The 18091-nt window shown below is 49.6% G+C and overlaps 1 protein-coding gene across 1 annotated transcript in view; it reads right to left on the bottom strand.

Annotated features, from left to right (window-relative positions):
* Positions 1-16955, bottom strand: part of LOC146822167 (E3 ubiquitin-protein ligase RNF19A-like) — a 226972-nt gene extending 210017 nt beyond the window's left edge. Inside the window, exon 1 of the mRNA XM_085613301.1 lies at positions 16802-16955. The gene's annotated coding sequence lies outside the window, so the exon portion shown is untranslated. The remainder of the gene's footprint in view (positions 1-16801) is intronic.
* Positions 16956-18091: the final 1136 nt, after the last annotated feature.

The following is an 18091-nucleotide window of genomic DNA, read 5'->3' as shown; positions in this document are numbered from 1 at the left end:
TAATAGTGCTGTTACAGGCGATCATGAATATCCAGGACTCTTATCATACTGTAATAGTGCTGTTACAGACGATCATGAATATCCAGGACTCTTATCATACTGTAATGCTGTCATTACCAATGATCCTAAATATCCAGGACTCTTATCATACTGTAATAGTGTTATTACAGATGATCATAAATATCCCGGACTCTTATCATACTGTAATAGTACTGTTACAGACGATCATAAATATCCAAGACTCTTATCATACTGTAATAGTGTTATTATAGACGATCATGAGCATCCAGGAGTCTTATCATACTATAATAGTGATGTTACAGACAATCATGAACATCCAGGACTCTTATCATACTGTAATAGTACTGTTACACACGATCATGAACATCCAGGACTTATCATACTGTAATAGTGCTGTTACAGACGATCATGAGTATCCAGGACTCGTATCATACTGTAATAGTGCTGTTACAGACGATCATGAACATCCAGGACTCTTGTCATACTGTAATAGTGCTGTTACAGACGATCATGGGTATCCAGTACTCTTGTCATACTGTAATAGTGCTGTTACAGACGATCATGAGTATCCGGAACTCTTATCATACTGTAATAGTGCTGTATCAGACGATCATGAGTATCCAGTACTCGTCATACTGTAATAGTGCTGTTACAGACGATCATGGGTATCTAGTACTCTTGTCATACTGTAATAGTGCTGTTACAGACGATCATGACTATCCAGGACTCTTATCATACTGTAATATTGCTGTTACAGACGATCATGACTATCCAGGACTCTTGGCATACTGTAATAGTGCTGTTACAGACGATCATGACTATCCAGGACTCTTGTCATACTGTAATAGTGCTGTTACAGACGATCATGATCATCCAGGACTCTTATCATACTGTAATAGTGCTGTTATAGACGATCATGACTATCCAGGACTCTTGTCATACTGTAATAGTGCTGTTACAGACGATCATGAACATCCAGGACTCTTATCATACTGTAATACTGGCATTACCAATGATCCTAAATATCCAGGACTCTTATCATACTGTAATAGTGCTGTTACAGACGATCATGACTATCCAGGACTCTTATCATACTGTAATATTGCTGTTACAGACGATCATGACTATCCAGGACTCTTGTCATACTGTAATAGTGCTGTTACAGACGATCATGAGTATCCAGGACTCTTGTCATACTGTAATAGTGCTGTTACAGACGATCATGACTATCCAGGACTCTTATCATACTGTAATATTGCTGTTACAGACGATCATGACTATCCAGGACTCTTGTCATACTGTAATAGTGCTGTTACAGACGATCATGACTATCCAGGACTCTTGTCATACTGTAATAGTGCTGTTACAGACGATCATGAACATCCAGGACTCTTGTCACACTGTAATAGTGCTGTTACAGACGATCATGAACATCCAGGACTCTTATCATACTGTAATAGTGTTATTTATTTTTCGTATAAGGTTTCTAGATTGGTGATGTACTGCACATTTGTTGCGAGGACCTGTTTCGCGTAAACTGCGCTCTCTTCTTTAAAAGTGGTCGCTGGGCGATTCTTGGCATCTGGTGTATTGCTCAGATACAGATGCTTGCCCTGAAGAAGCTTTCCACCACAAAACACGTGCCGGAACGGTGATATTGCAGAGTGAGTAATAATCTGCAGGATCAAGGGTTGGTCCATGAACCTCAAGAGGATATGGTCATCTCTCGAAGACACTGGTCACGGCGCCGAAGCTAAGGCGCAGGCTCACCCGCTTCACGCTCGCATCGACAGGGCTCGCTGGAAGGTTTCCATCAGCAATGCAGGGATGGAGGCTCCCAGACCTCACTCTGAAGTCACTGCTGCTCACAGACAGGCTCCAAGACAGCAGTGCAGCGATGCTGACAAACTGACCTCAGGCTGACATTGGCATCAGACACAGAGGCTTTCTCAAGCTGGCTTTAGTGTCACTTGCAATTACAAGCCACCAGTCAAGCTGGGCAGCGGCTGCAGGCCTCTGATCTTGGCAGGCTCCCTCCTTCTAAACCCCTCACGGCGACCCCCTGCAATGCTGCACTTGCACTGTGGGATGAGCAAGGCAGGTTCCCTACACGCAGGGCGATCTGGCTACTCTTTTTCAGATGCAGCCGCATCTAGGTCTTTCCCTCAGTCACTAGCCCTCAAGAGGAGGCAGCCATAATCCTGCCTCGGGTCCTCCATCCCCAGCCTTGCTCTGCACAGGTGTGCATAGCTTCTTCAGGTAGAAGGTTACACTGGACGAGCCAAAGAGATGGGCTTATATCCGGCACAGAGGCAGCCGGCCTCTAACCAAGTGACTATTCAGAGCTGGCTCCATATTGTTGGCGGAGCCAGCCATGCCAATATGCATTTGGCTTTCAGGCGGGCCACAGTTCCATGGCAGCCATCGTCAGGGGACCTCTCAGGCTCAGGTGCCTAGCTGAATCTTGATGTCCTGTGGCTGACTAGGGCTCTTGACAGGGTGTCAGATTCAATGGTTGAGCTGGCAGACAGGTCTCCCTGTCTAAGTTGTGCAGTTCCTGGCTCAGTCCTTAGGCAGGGTCTTCGGCCTTTTAACGCCACGTCTGCCGGTGAGAGCTACTTACACCATGGAGACCCAGCACAGGATCATTGCAAATAGGCCCTCCATGCACTTCCAAAGTCTGACGCCCGCTGTGGGGTTCTGTTCTCTGAGAAGGAGGAAAGTGCTCATGCATCCACCATGCCACGGTGTACCAGACATCATTGCTTTTTTTTTTAACAAAGTGGCACATGCCGTGGAAGCGACAGCTGCTTCTACAACAAAAGGCGGCCAGGAACACCTGGGCTGCTGGAGGTGATCACTCGCCTCCATTACCGGTTTGGCACCCTCACCCCCCCCCCCCCCTCACCCCCTTCACCCCCAAACCACCACCACCAAGCCCTAGATAAGAACCCAAATCTCAATGTGCTGCGGAGGACGCTTGCTCAGGGACACTTGTGCATGTTCAGGTTTGATCTTCTTTGCAGGTTCCACAGGTGTAACGTGACTGATTGTGATGCCCTCTGTGGGTGGGTGATGCTCTGAAGGTGGCGCTTCCACTCCCCGCATGGTGGTACCTTGTATGGTCCTGCTGGAGGGATGTTAGTTCCACCAGGATCCTGTACCATTCTTTTTTGTAGACCGCCAAGGTAAAACTAACCACCTCTGGGTGACCATCTGAGAGGTTCAAGTAGCAGCTACTCGCTGACATAATTCATCTCACGAGCTGCACACCGTGCGGCTCACTCCTCAAGAACGTATGGTACTCCTAACCGGATAAAGTTAAAAACAAACTCTTGGGAAACAATGTACTGGGTAGTGGCCTGCGTGTGAATTCTGATGTACTTTCTAAATCGGTGGCGTCACAGTGGACAAGGCTCGTCCATTGGTGCGTGACGTCCTCCATGAACAGGGTGATCGCCTATCATCCCGAGCCTGTGGGAGACCGAGAACCCTTTGGGGTTCTAGGGAGAAGGATGAAACCCCTGCTTGCCCTTGCCTCAGTGCCCCTGGATGAAGGTTCTACAACAGTCCCGGTGAAAGAGAGGAAGCAGGTGTGGAAGAGGTATGACAGCCCTTGGGATCTCATCCCTAGCATCTCTGAATCTCACCCAGTGTCTGACCCAGCACAAGAGTCAGGGTTCACCATGCGCTCCACTCAACGGCATACTGTTGCATAGGACGCATCGCACAAAAGGGGCCATTGGTGGGCTGGGCATGGACAAGACACAGACTCTGAGGAAGATGCCCAAGTGGGACAGGAAGGGACTCAGCCAGGACACAGGAGTTGGGATTCTGGGCAGAGTCCCCCATATGGCAGCCTCCAGGTGGTAGCAGTCATTGGACAGGACATGCCTCGGGCAGGCTGGGCAGAGGTAGAGGCAGTAAGTATCCACTGGGGGGGAGGGGCAGAATAAGACTGAGGGCAAATGTGAAAAAACTAGGACTCATGGACATTATATCCTTTTCTCTCCTGGCTATTCCCCTGCTTGAGTTATAAGTCAATCAATAAAAAGTCAATACGTGTGATTAGTAGAAAAAGCATTTACCTTATTTTATGATGTCCTGCAATGAGATAATCCAGTGCTGCTTGAAGATATTTCCAGATTTTAATCTAAGGGCCTGATCACAAGTTTGGCGGAGAGGGTTACTCCGCCACGAATGTGACAGACGTCCCGCCGCCACATTACAACGCCATAGGATATAATAGGATTGTAATGTGGCGGACGGGATATCCGTTCTGTTTGTGAAAGAGTAACCCTGTCCACCAAACTCGTAACCAGGCTCAAAGTGCTGTTCTGCGTGTATTATTGGTTATTGATTTCTGACACGTTTCTAGAAGGTTGATCACCACGTGTCTCGTTAATTGTTGTTGTTCAAAAGCACAGCATCTTGCAGAATTTGAATTTATGTTTTTGAATCTTATGTTTACTGAATCTGTTTGTTTAAATGTTGGAACGACATCTCCTTGCTAGGGGTGTCCCTAATATGGGGATGATGAAGTGATATGTGTGTTAATGCACATGCTGCATATGCTTTTGAAATATTTTACACTTGGGTGGAGTTTGATGCTGCAAATGCCAATACAGGGCACTTTCACATACACACACACACACACCTATTTATGTCCCCTACCGTGACTTGGAAGTCATGTTAGGATATCAAGAACACCAGGCGTGGCTTGGTGGTCAGTTACCTCATGTAGTGCGGAACATCAGAATGGGTCCTTTAGTATTGAAGGGGCCCCCTGGTCCTTACTGCCTGGGCATACACCGCATGCCGGTGCAAGAAATCTCACACAGGTGGAGGTTAGACAACTATTCACTCAGGTAGGGACTGTCTAGGGAGCACTTCAACAGTACGTCTTACAAACGACTGATGTGGGAGAATGTGCTCCTGGACCCGCACAACACGTACATGCCCGATACAGGCAATCAGTTCACAGACTATTAACCCTATCATGGGCAAGACACCCACAAAGTGAAATTCCACTCTGGATTGCACGCAAAACCAATCAGTTGAGTGTGAGGTCTGTCCTCAAACAGCACCCAGCAGAGGTATTAGACTAGGACCATCTCCCTTGGTGCGATACCACCCTCAGTAGAGTTTAATACCTGAAGAATGGCGCTTGCATGTATTTACACTCATTTGCATGGCACACCCTTCTTGGTGAGTATGAGGTCTGTCCTCAAACAGCACCCAGCAGAGGTATTTGACTAGGACCATCTCCCTTGGTGCGATACCACCCTCAGTAGAGTTTAATACCTGAAGAATGGCGCTTGCATGTATTTACACTCATTTGCATGGCACACCCTTCTTGGTGAGTATGAGGTCTGTCCTCAAACAGCGCCCAGCAGAGGTATTAGACTATGAGCATCTTCCTTGGTGCGATACCACCTTCAGTAGAGTTTAACACCTGAAGAATGGCGCTTGCATGTATTTACACTCATTTGCATGGCACACCCTTCTGGGGGAGTATGAGGTCTGTCCTCAAACAGCGCCCCAGCAGAGGTATTTGACTAGGAGCATCTCCCTTGGTGCGATACCACCCTCAGTAGAGTTTAATACCTGAAGAATGGTGACTGCAAGGATTCACACTCATTTGCATGGCACACCCTTCTTGGTGAGTATGAGGTCTGTCCTCAAACAGCACCCAGCAGAGGTATTTGACTAGGACCATCTCCCTTGGTGCGATACCACCCTCAGTAGAGTTTAATACCTGAAGAATGGCGCTTGCATGTATTTACACTCATTTGCATGGCACACCCTTCTTGGTGAGTATGAGGTCTGTCCTCAAACAGCACCCAGCAGAGGTATTTGACTAGGACCATCTCCCTTGGTGCGATACCACCCTCAGTAGAGTTTAATACCTGAAGAATGGCGTTTGCAAGGATTTACACTCATGTGCATGGCACACCCTTCTTGGGGAGTATGAGGTCTGTCCTCAAAGAGCACCCAGCAGAGGTATTTGACTATGAGCATCTCCCTTGGGTTGATACCACCCTCAGTAGAGTTTAACACCTGAAGAATGGTGCTTGGAGGGATTCACACTCATTTGCATGGCACACCCTTCTTGGTGAGTATGAGGTCTGTCCTCAAAGAGCACCCAGCAGAGGTATTAGACTATGAGCATCTCCCTTGGTGTGATACCACCCTCAGTAAAGTTTAATACCTGAAGAATGGCGCTTCCCAGGATTTACACTCATTTGCATGGCACATCCTTCTTGGTGGTGTCACCAGAGGTGTTAAAACAAGTACAGAATGAACATTATCCTGCACCAGCACCTACTCTTTAATCTAGAGATGGGCTGACAATGATGGCCACTTTCAAGGCAGCCTCCTCAGCAGTCCTGAGGAACATGTTTGAAGAAGCTGCAGTTCTGTCAGTGTCCCAGTGGCTGGAAGGGGTTCCCCTTCACAATCGTGAGAGTGAACTTACAACTATAATTTCAGACATTTTAACCTCTGTGGACTGTGGTACCATAGGTTCACAAATCCTTAGGTCACATCACAAAGCTGAAACTGAGATTGAGGGTTCCGGGAAGGAGAAAGCCACTCCAGGGACGAAGAATAAGCAGGAAGGAAAAACAAAAACAAGGACTGCATCTCCATCAATACAGGAGTCCAAAAGGGGTGGATATAATTTGAGGAGATGTGCAAAAATTAAGAAACCAAATCTGTATCTTTATTCTTACACCTGTTCTCCCTCTTCTTTTCAGGACTCTGGGAACAGTAAATGGACAGAGAGAAGAGGACGAACCGAGCATTGCAGGAAAGATGAGTATACCAAGCAGAGAAGTGATCAGGTTCTGAAGCTGAGGTTAGTTTAAAGAAAGAAGAGAACACTTTGACTCAAAAGCTCCCTATAACAAGCATTTACAATGCAACGGTCTCGGCATTGTTAAAGTTAGAGCTATTGGCATTGCTCATGACAATGCCGTTTCTTTAAATGTTTTAAAAACCAAAACATAAACAAAAATAATGTCATGAGCAATGCCAGTAGCTCTAACTTTACCAATGCCGAGACCATTGCATTGTAAATGCTTGTTGTCTTCATTTCCAGGGCTCACTACAGCTCCGAGAACGATGCGCCTGCTGCGGAGATAGCTGTCTGTAGACACTAGCGCAATACAGTGACGTAAAAGATGACTAACTCGTGGCTCCTCCAGGGACAACCAGACGTCACTTGTTCGAGCTGTGACCACGCTGGGAGCAACAGTCGAGTGACACATGGGCTCCAAAACGATTTACACCTTCGTGTCAGCTAAAACACACCATGGGGAATGAAGTTAAACTTGTCTGTCGCTTCGTACGGTGCTAAAAGACATTTATAAGCTCCTTGTGGCTGTGCCATATGTGGGGCTGCATGTGCTGTACAGGAATGTCAGATATGTGTGCATGAATTACACGACCAGTGACTCCTTACATAGGACGGAACACAACCAGATCTGTTCTTGCTTCATACATGTTTATTATTACTTAGTGGAGTCTTTTTATCAACCTTTGACTAAAAAACGACAGAGTAAGGTATTATGTTCTTGGATTACATTGTGTGCCCTATAGGTTAGATACCACTGTTTACAGGGCGTGCAGAACTCGCTACTAATTTACAATAATATAACCGGGACCGCCAGGTTACACCCGGATCACTACAAACGCACCAATCCAGAGTTACCTTTACATAAAATACACATCTTTGACCACAGATTTCAGTCACATACATTTCTCCTGTCGGTGCATTAACCACCGATGCTGGTGTAGACACGGGATAAACAAAAGGTCTCCGCAGCACGTGCTTTAACACTTTAAGCTATCTCAAATTACAGTCGGTTAGCGAACAATTAAGTAAACGAGCTTAACTAACACGTCTTCCTTCTTGGGACTTTTTGTGGGGGTAGTGTTTGTGGAAATAATGAATACACGCAGGCGGAGCATATGGCGACTGTCATTGGCTCTGCTCCTCGTGACGCAGCCTATCATAACTTCGCGCCTGCCTGGGCCTCACAGTTTTGGTTTCCCGGACTACAGTGTCTGCCCACAGGGTGTCTTCTCAAACAGATAAAAGAAAGTCTATCGTGCAGGTCGGCCTGGGCTGGTAGTTTCCTCCGGTCTGTGGCCATCTGTCGACCCACGCAGCTCGCGTTGAGCCGAGCCTCTATGCCCCTGCACAGAGGCCTGTTGAGCGGAGGGTGCTCGCGAGACCCGGCAGCTATTGACACGGACGCTTTTTAAACACCGAGGTTTGCTTTCCCCAATAAATAAGGGCGCGGCCCGTGCCAAGCGCGCCATAGAACCAGCGCCGCTCCGAGGACAGGGTGAGGAGAGGTGAGGAGACCAGAGCAGCAGCCGGACGCAGGGGGAGCGGACGAGCACACCACTGCCTTTCTCCGAGGTCAAGAAGAAATGCCTCGGACAAAGGCAGTGGCGGATTCGGGGGCGTGTTTGTCCTTTCTCTCCTCCAGCCATTGGCTGAAGGAGAGAATGAGACTTTCTTTAAAAAACACGCCCCCCGATCCGAAAAGGACGGGGCATGATTGGAGTGACGGGACCTCTTCTCCAATGGCTGGCCAGCATTTACGAGGCCAGCCAATGGAGAACAGGGCAGAAGAGGGGCGGGTTCAAGCCCCTCTTCTCCCAAGTCATTAAATCTCCGGACTTCCGGTCTGCCGACCGGATGGTCCCGAGACCTAAAAAAGAGAGGTGGCTGGTTTGGAAGCGAAGCATGCCCTACAAACTACGGACACTGCTCCAGGACAGGAGCTGGGTGGTGGCGCTTCCGGACAGCGCAGCAGAAGTGAGGATAGTTCACCAGACTGCCAAGGAGTATTTGAAGGAGACTCCAACTAAAAAATACAGGTTGAGACAGCAGATGGACATACAAACCCTCCAGACAGGCTTCATGATGCATACATACAGGTTGAGGGGAATATATTGTGCAGCATAAAAGCCGTATAGTGGCCTCCATCATCAGATGCCTATGCCATGATTCTTGCAGACGGTGACTGGCCTCTGGTTTTGGGAGTGATGTAACCTCGAGGTGAGGAGCTGATAATGCACTCATTTTCCTCCTTCAGGGAAAATTATGCAGGTGAATGGACTTTAAAACAGGCTCCAGAGCCGAACAGGAAGCAAGTGGGCGGGACAAAGAACCTGCTCCACATGACATCCTCTTAAGGAGCGAGCCCCGCAGGCTCAACATCCTTTGTATCTAGAGTCGACGCACGATATAAAAACGATATCAAATCAGCTACAATCTCAAGGCATCCTAGTGCCTGGTAGATCCACAATGAATGACCATCTTCTTCAGGCGTCGAGATCTGATCATTCATATACAATAGGTTTAGATTATGGAAATATAAATGCACATACACGCAAACATGCTGTACAGAACTCTTGCGGTACTGGACTAATGACAAATCTAGTAAAGTAAAATATAAAATGACTTTGGATATAATCCATTGGTTTCTTTAGTCAAAACATAGCGCCTGAGCCTCAGTATCTAACCGCTTTCTCTTTCGACAGTTTTTAATACACCTGTACAGGATTACCCATGGGTTATAGGAACAGCCCTGAGCATTGTGCAGTAGGAATTATGGAGTTCTTACAAACAGATCCAGCGGCGTTATCTTACATTTATGAATTATTCTTTACTGAAGATGACTTGACTGGAAGGCTGGTCATGGCGGACAGAACAGTGACTTCTCTAGCCCAATTCAGGTATAAAATAAATTTCGAGAAAGCTAAAATTGCATGTTTAAAGGTGAGATTTCTTGGATACAGATGATCCGTAGAGGGTAAAAGACAGGCACCTGACTTCCTGCAGGGGTGTGCTAATGTGCAACCCCCGAGCACATTGAGACAGTTACTCGCCCTGATGGGATTTCTTCATTTTGGTCGAGCTTTCCTTCCACATCATGCTGAGTGAGTGAAGAACTTGAAGGAAATAGTGACGTGCACGTTTTCCGAAAAGCATTGGACAAAAACACACACAGCTATCTTACGTGGGCTACAAGCAGACATGTTAGAGGCTAAATATTCACAGGCACAAATTAATAAACCAAATCTAGTTATTAGCGTTATTCCTCGTACTCGGGGCTATACATACCACGTTTACAATGCGCGACAGACGCCCTCCATTGCATACAGATCACATCTGTGCTCCTCTGCTGAGGGACGCGTCACTCCCACCAAGAGCATCCCCGCTGCAGGGCTGACAGCTACATTGAATGACTGTACTCTGGCGCAGGGGAAAAGGAGTTCCATAGATTCTCACATCCTTACTCTAAAAGCAGCAACAAAAGCAAGGATTCCCAAAGCTCCTGCTCTACACCTGCGCTGGACGCAGCGACTCCTTCTTTAAGTGCGACTGACGGATAATTTGAATATGACCCCACATTCAGCAAGCAAGAGTTTATGCAATACACACAAAACATACCACAAGCTCCAAACGTTGCACCCATACATTAGTATAATCGCAAGTTCTACACAGTCTGCATTTAGTACTAAGCAACAATACTCCACAGCTTGTAGTACAATGCAGGGAATTTGAAAAGATGGCAACTTCAAGGCACTACACCCATACATATTAAAGATGTAGGTGATTCCAATGCACGGCTAACAGAAACACATGCTCTGTTGACTGTCCTACAGAGGACTCGTCCATTCGGATCTTACAAGTCTTGAGACAGATTCTGCATTCTGTGTGCAAGGCTACAAGGTAGGTCAGGGGTCTCCAACCTTTTCTGTAACAAGAGCTACGTATGTTCAGTAAATATTATCCCACGCCTCTGTTATGACTGTTGTAGTAGTGAGCATATCCGACAAGATTACATTAGTAGCCACCCCATGCACGATTACCAGCAGTGATCACCTCAGTGCCTTATTGTTGCCGCCAGTAGCGCAAAAAAGGATTTATCAATTTGGAATGTCTCTAAATGGGTGATACATACCAGCCGTTGCTGTAATGGTCCTGGTACCATGGTATTCGTACGAGTAATAAGTCTCCACAGCGCCATGTGATTTATCATTCAAATATCGGCTTTAAATATATTTTACTAAGTCAACCATTTTTTCCAAATATCAGCCTATGAGTTCTTAAAATACAAACATTTCCATCTCGAATGCATGTTTGTCAATTGTGGTATACATACATTTATAAAGCTTGTAATTTAGCAGGCCGGGCTGCATGTGAGAGAGCTACTTCCAGGTAGCTGGAGAGCCATCAGTAGCCCACGAGCTACTCGTTGGAGAAGCCTGATGTAGATTTGCCAAACTGGAGCATGAGTAGATTCAGGTATTCAAAAGAGAAATCAATAGAAAGAAAGCAACTTTGGGGAAAAGTAGTTGGATAAACTCCCTAGGGTCCATGTACAGCATACCACGGCTCATAGAAGCGAAGGAATTCACGTTAAAGGGACCTGTGCAGTAGATCTGGCTGCAAGGACAGCGGTGTAAACCTTCAACTTGGCTACTGTAACTCAATCTCAAACCAAGATCGATGCAGTATTTTGTTAGCAATACAGGCAACGCTGGACGGAAAAAGCCTCCTGATGGTTTGTCTTCTAAATATTCCTACACTCGCACTAAAGAAAATGTTTATGTGGTTTTAACACTCAGAGTAGGATATAGGCACATCCCTAATGAATGAGCGAGGCTAGATTTAATCAGGGTAGCTCACAAGGGGATTGCTTCTGCCCATGCTGGCATTAGTGCTACTGTACCAGTGCAGCAGCAAAGATACCGGTCCACATTCTGTAAAAAAAGGAACTATTCGTGTCCACTTGAACATATGCCATTATTAAAGAAGAGCGGGTGTATTAAAAAAGGGACGAATTAGGGAAACTGACAAAGAAATAATGCAGAGCACATTTAAGGTAATAAATAATCACTTTTAGACAGTCTCAAAACACAATTTTAGCTAGCATTTGATCAGCACGTCAATCTCCTGAAAGAAGATGTAGTGATTTTGCAGCAAGGACAGACTCAGAAGCTGGCAAGAACATGCTGAATGAAAAGAGAGTGGAAGGGCATCACGCCACTCTCTACTTATTGATTATTCTGAGGGTCTCTATCACAGTGAAATAACGTCATAAAAGCCAAGCACAAAGAGAGAGGGATTAGAGAGTAGACCATCGTGCCAGGCAACCGGCATATCACCGATTACAATTGAAGGTTACTGGGGAGGCCTTTAGCCTTTCCCTCTTCTCTTGCTAAACGTGTTAGTGCATCTGACCTCAAACAACAAGAATAGCAGGCCTTGCTATTATATTGAACATAAGCTCTATTGTTCAAATAGGTATGCGGGTGTGAACTATCTGAAACTCAAAATAGGTTTTATTTTTTGCTGTGAGACCTACTCTCCACAGACGCCCCCTCCAGGGCAGAGAGATCCACTCTGCACATACTCCCCCTCTGGGGCAGAGGGACCCATGCTCCACAGACTCCCTCTCCGGGGCAAAGAGACCCACTCTTCACAGACTCCCCCTCCGAGGCAGAGAGACCCTGTATACACAGTCTCCCTCCAAGGGGCAGAGACACTATCGCCACAGACTCGCCCTGTGGGGCAGAGAGACCCAATCTGCACAGCCTCCCCCTCCGGGGCAGAGAGACTCACGCTCCACAGACTCCCTCTCCAGGGCAAAGAGACCCACTCTTCACAGACTCCCCCTCCAGGGCAGAGAGACCCACTCTGCACAGACTTCCCCTCCGAGGCAGAGACCATGTATGCACAATCTTCCTCCAAGGGGCAGAGACACTATCTCCACAGACTCGCCCTGTGGGGCAGAGAGACCCACTCTGCACAGACTTCCCCTCCGAGGCAGAGACCATGTATGCACAATCTTCCTCCAAGGGGCAGAGACAGTATCTCCACAGACTCGCCCTCTGGGGCAGAGAGACCCACTCTGCACAGACTTCCCCTCCGAAGCAGAGACCATGTATGCACAATCTTTCTCCAAGGGGCAGAGACACTATCTCCACAGACTCGCCCTCTGGGGCAGAAAGACCCACTCTGTACAGCCTCCCCCTCCGAGGCAGAGAGACCCATGCTCCACAGACTCCCTCTCCAGGGCAAAGAGACACTATCTCCACAGACTCGCCCTCTGGGGCAGAGAGACCCACTCTGTACAGCCTCCCCCTCCGGGGCAGAGAGACCCATACTCCACAGACTCCCTCTCCAGGGCAAAGAGACCCACTTTGCACAGACTCCCTCTCCGGGGCAAAGAGACCCTGTCTGCAGACACCGCCGGGTAATTTGTGTGTGACATGAAATAAATATCCTATTTTTAAAGCTGCCCTGCCCCAATCCTCAGAGGGTGTCGGATCCTGTTCTATGTGGCCCCCCGCCGTGACACATAGTATAAATAAAGGTATTGTATCAGCAGTGGGGCAGGGGTACATACAAACGGTGCAGCTCCGACACTGATGCGCCACTAGGCTGTGAACTAGGACCTCGGGGCATGGGCGAGCTGGGCTCAAGCCCGGGGTGCCTACAGTTGGAGGGGCGCACAGGCAGCTGACCTCCTGAGCTGCCTTAATAAACCTTTAAATGCCCACAGCCAGTTCAGTTCATCCCCTTTAAATTGTGCATTTTCATGTTTACTTTCAGCCTCCTTGAGATTGCCTCTCCCCACCCCGCTCGTTCTCCCATAGCCCCCCCCCCCCCCCCCCCCAGGGACTCTCACGTCCAGTTTGCAACTGAATAGGGGATTGAGGTGAGGGGGCAAGGCACAAAAGGGTGCTCCGAGGCTGGTCACTGCTTTGAGGTATTCACCCAGGACCCGGTGCCAGGGCTCGCGTCAGGAGGCCACTACAGCTTGCCCCACACATTGCCTGTGCCACGCTGCCACTGACAGTATCAACACAACCATTAACCATCACACTGCTACAAGTGTGACAATTCGGACAATGCCAGGCCTCCAGCGCTATAAGAATGGCTTGGACGGCAGCTATTAGAATATTTTTAATGTCTATTCAATTAATAAATAGCTGGTCTTGTGCTCATCTCTAAATTAGACAAACCGCGCCACCATGTGGAGTGGTGTCATATATGCAGGTGTTGATAATTAAGTGTGGCGTACCGAAAACAACCGTCTCAAATGAAGCACAGCCAGGACCTGACCTGAGGGCACTAAAGGGCCCCCACTAGGATCACCAATGGGAGGGGCAGATGGGGAAGACGTCGAAGAGGGCGATTAGGAAGGGCACAAATGAAGTTTCAACGGGGGCGCTGTCTGATGAGCGAGGACATTCATACACACCTGACGGTGAGTGCAGGACAGGCCTCGCGGGCTGGAGAGCAGGCCCCGCCCCTCGCTGGACAGGACCAGTCATGTCATATTGACTGGTGCATGTGGGCCTCGGACGCTGGATACCTCTGCCCTCCTCCTTAACCCCCCTTTAGCCACCCCCCTTTGCAGGCAGCATACTGCCCCACTTCCCACCCAGCCCAGACCCCCCCCCCCCTTCCAGACGTGCTCACTGTCAGCCCTGGGCTTTCAGCGCATTCCTGTGTCTCTGTACGTTGTGTCCCGTCTCTCTCTCTGTCTCATCTCTCTCTCCCTGACACCTTCTCTGACCTTCCCTCCTTTCTCAAGCCTTGCTGATTGGCTAGCTCCTCTCGCCACCTTCTCCCTCCTCTCCCCTCTGTGACTCGCCTCTCACTTTCTGTTTCTCCTATTTTCCATCTCTTTTGTGACAGGCTGTTTCTCCGCACGCTCTCTGTCGATCTAGCTGCCTCACTCATGTCGGTCTCTGTACGGTGTCTGTCACTTTATCTCCTCTCTCTCTCTCTCTTCTGGTATTCTCCTCTGCCCACGCCCTTTCTATCTTGTTCTGTTCATATCATCCCCCCTTTTCTAGGACGCCTCTCTCATCTCTGCTCGCACATACACCATGTCCTCTCTTTGTCCCTCTGTCTCTCTTAGCTGTCGGTCCCGGCTGTCTCTTCCCTGTTGTTGCTGTCTTTGTCATCCATGTGGGTGCCACAGCCTCTCCTGGTCTGTCTGTCACCCCCTCTCTCACTCATCAAGCCCTCTGGCTCTCGGTTCGCCTCTGACTCGTTCTCTGGCCTCTGTTGTTCCTCTACGCTCTTCTGTCCTTCCGGCAGCCTCTCTCGTCTCTGGCACCACGGCCCTCTCCTCTGCCCCGTCTCGCTGTCTTCCTCCACCTCCATTGAGTCTGCGGCACTCCCCCCTCTCCACTCTCTTTCCTTCCCGTCTCCCCTCCGCCGTTACTGCATCCGCACACCCTCTTGCTGCCTCCCCTGCCTCTTGTCCTCAGATGCCCTCAGACAGCAGAGAGGCCTCCCTCCCCCTCCAGGGTCACTGAAACTCACTCCCTCACCCCTCCCGCCCCAGACGGAAGAAGCAAGGAGTAGACATCAGTGACTCTCACGGTGAAGGATGTCTGCAGCACTCGTCTGTGCAGCGGAGTCCTCAGGCCGCTGCTGAAATGGGGTTTAGGGGGTTAATGCACCTGCTGTAGAGACCAGTGCGTAACCTGCGCGGTACGAGTTCCACACACCGGCAGGACAGGGACATATCTGTGAGTCTGGTTTACAGAGGTTAGGGTCAAAGCCGAGAGAGTAGCTCAAGGAGTTAATGCGCCTACTGCAAAGCTCTCCTGTGTTTTATGTGCATGCGTGTGGCGCTTCAGATCACGTGCCTGAGTGCAGGAGTAAGACGGCTGAGCTATTCGATGCCATGTTGGATGCACACGTGTGTGTGTGTGCGTGCGTGAAATGCCTGTTACACGTTGTAACCCGTCATGCAGCTTTTGGATTAAAACAACTGACTCAATCTTTCATCCTCCCCAGGCCATCAAAAGCGTGCCTCTGCTGTTGCTAGTCGTAACATATGTTACAGGCAGCAGCATTAAGACACCCTACCAGGGTCTAGGCGCTATACTGAACACATAGCTTCAATGATCGTCACCGAGGAACGACAGGCCGACACTGCTGTGGCTGTGCCAGCCGACCTTTGGAATTGCCAATGGTTGTCTAGTTGGCAAAGCTCTCGGATATTTTGTGTTCTCGTTGGATTCCTTCTGTAAAGCATAGTAAATTATTCTGTGGCGCTTTCCCCAGTCAATAATGGGGTATTACGGTCTTTGACCGAGAGGATGAAAGGCGGGCTGTTCACCTGGGCTTCCCTGGGCTGGTCCGGAAACGGGTCCACGCCTGCATCCGCGCGTGCGGCTGGGATGACGGATGCAGGCAGCATCCTCGCTGCATCAGCGTCGTCACCCGGGGTTCCCACCAGCCAACGTCCCCTCGTCGGCTCCGAAGGAGTCCAGGGGTGGGTGGTCTTAGGCACTTCTACCACCCCCTCAGCCACACAGCCGCAGCCCCCACACTCCGCCCCCACCCTCTGCCATCAGCTGTAAGAGCGCGCCCAGAGACAGCTCATGAAATATTCAAAACACATGACAAGCTTAGGGGGAAGACGGATTGCCCTCGGGAAGGCATGGTCGGAGGGGGTGCACCCCAGCCTACCAAGCAGAGGCACCAGCACCTGCCCCCCCCCCCCCGCCCCCACCCCTACACACACCTCTAGCGCCGCAGATCGAGATACATACATATATATACATACACCACCAAAACGAGCATCTATAATCCAATTGAAGATTAAACATTAAGTACATATGGAGAAGGCAGACCCCCCCCCCCACTCCCGAGGGCTGACTACCTCAAACCCCACTCCCCCTCCCAAACACACACACACACATTGCACGGGGCTCCTACCCGGCTCTGCAGCACGGACTGTAGCGGGGCAGTACGGATGCGCCTTGCCTCCCTCTCTCCTGCATCTCCGGCTGCAGATCCAGGGATGTGCGGAGTCCAGGCAGCCTCGCCCCCCAGCCCCCACCGCCGCCTCACAGCTGAGCCTCAGCCCGACACCCCTCTCATCCTCCCTCCACGCTGTCCCTCCCGCCTCCCACCCCGAGGGTCATCATTGCATATGCCATGCCTCCGAAGAGGACCACGGCGGCCGACCCATGCCGCGGGGGACTCTGGGAAGGGTAGTTTGGGAGGGAAATTAAGGCGTCAGCACGTGCGTGCAACACGCCCCCGCTCCTCGGCCGTTGTTCAGTTTAGGAGAAGCACGCCCACTCAGAAAAGGGGAGGAGTGATTGTTGACAACATAGTTCAGTGAGTGAGGGCCCGGCCACCGCCGCGGTGATCCGGGAGTGACCGTGTGGTGGGAGAGATTGTTCGGCTGTCAGTCTGCAGGCCTGGACCTCGGTGCTGCTGTATAGCGCCTACCGCGTTGTATGGGATTGTGCGCCTCACGCTCCCGACAAGGACCGCAGGAGTGCTTCTAGGCACAGACCCGCCAAGGACTTCACTCACCCCAGGGCAGTGGCTTCAGGGGGGTGTTCGGGGTGTCCTACCCGCCTAATAAATGGATTCTGTAGTAAATAGTTGGGAACAGGGGCTTGTAGTCGGGTGTGGTGAGGTGTCACGATGTTTAGACACCCACACGCACGCACAAACACACCCTCCCCACCTTTGTTTTGAAGTTCTTAAACAATGTTGGTTATTCTATAACACATTTTGTTTTGAGTACCGCCCTGCTGTCCCTTCCCACTGCCCCTCAAGCCCCCCCCCCATGTCCTGCTTCTCAGGTAATGCATGTTAACAAGATATCCCAGCGTGATTGTGATGAAATCCCCCAATCTTACTGTCTAAGCTAGACCTCTGCCTCCACCCTGGGCAAAAGGTAGTCAATGTCCTGCCCACTGACACGACCTGGGAATCATGTCTCCTGGCCACTGCCAGGTTGGCATCACCATGCCCTCATAGGTAGCGGGACCCCCACAGGCCTGGGACCTTGGTACTATGGATGGAGCCCTCACTCACAAACCCCATAGATGGGGGTGTATGTCTGCGTCCTCTATCAAATATCCAGAGCTGCCGGGTTGAGTCCACCGCCACAGACCAGTGGGCATCGGTGGGCCTGCTGGTATCAGCTCTTTCACAATGCAATACATTTAATGCACCCTAAGCGACTGCAAAATAAGCAATTGACTA

Source organism: Triturus cristatus, chromosome 6 (assembly GCF_964204655.1).
Source record: "Triturus cristatus chromosome 6, aTriCri1.1, whole genome shotgun sequence".
Classification (NCBI taxonomy): Eukaryota; Metazoa; Chordata; class Amphibia; order Caudata; family Salamandridae; genus Triturus; species Triturus cristatus.
Note: the sequence above shows the minus strand (reverse complement) of the source record. Positions and strands in the feature narration are given on the sequence as shown.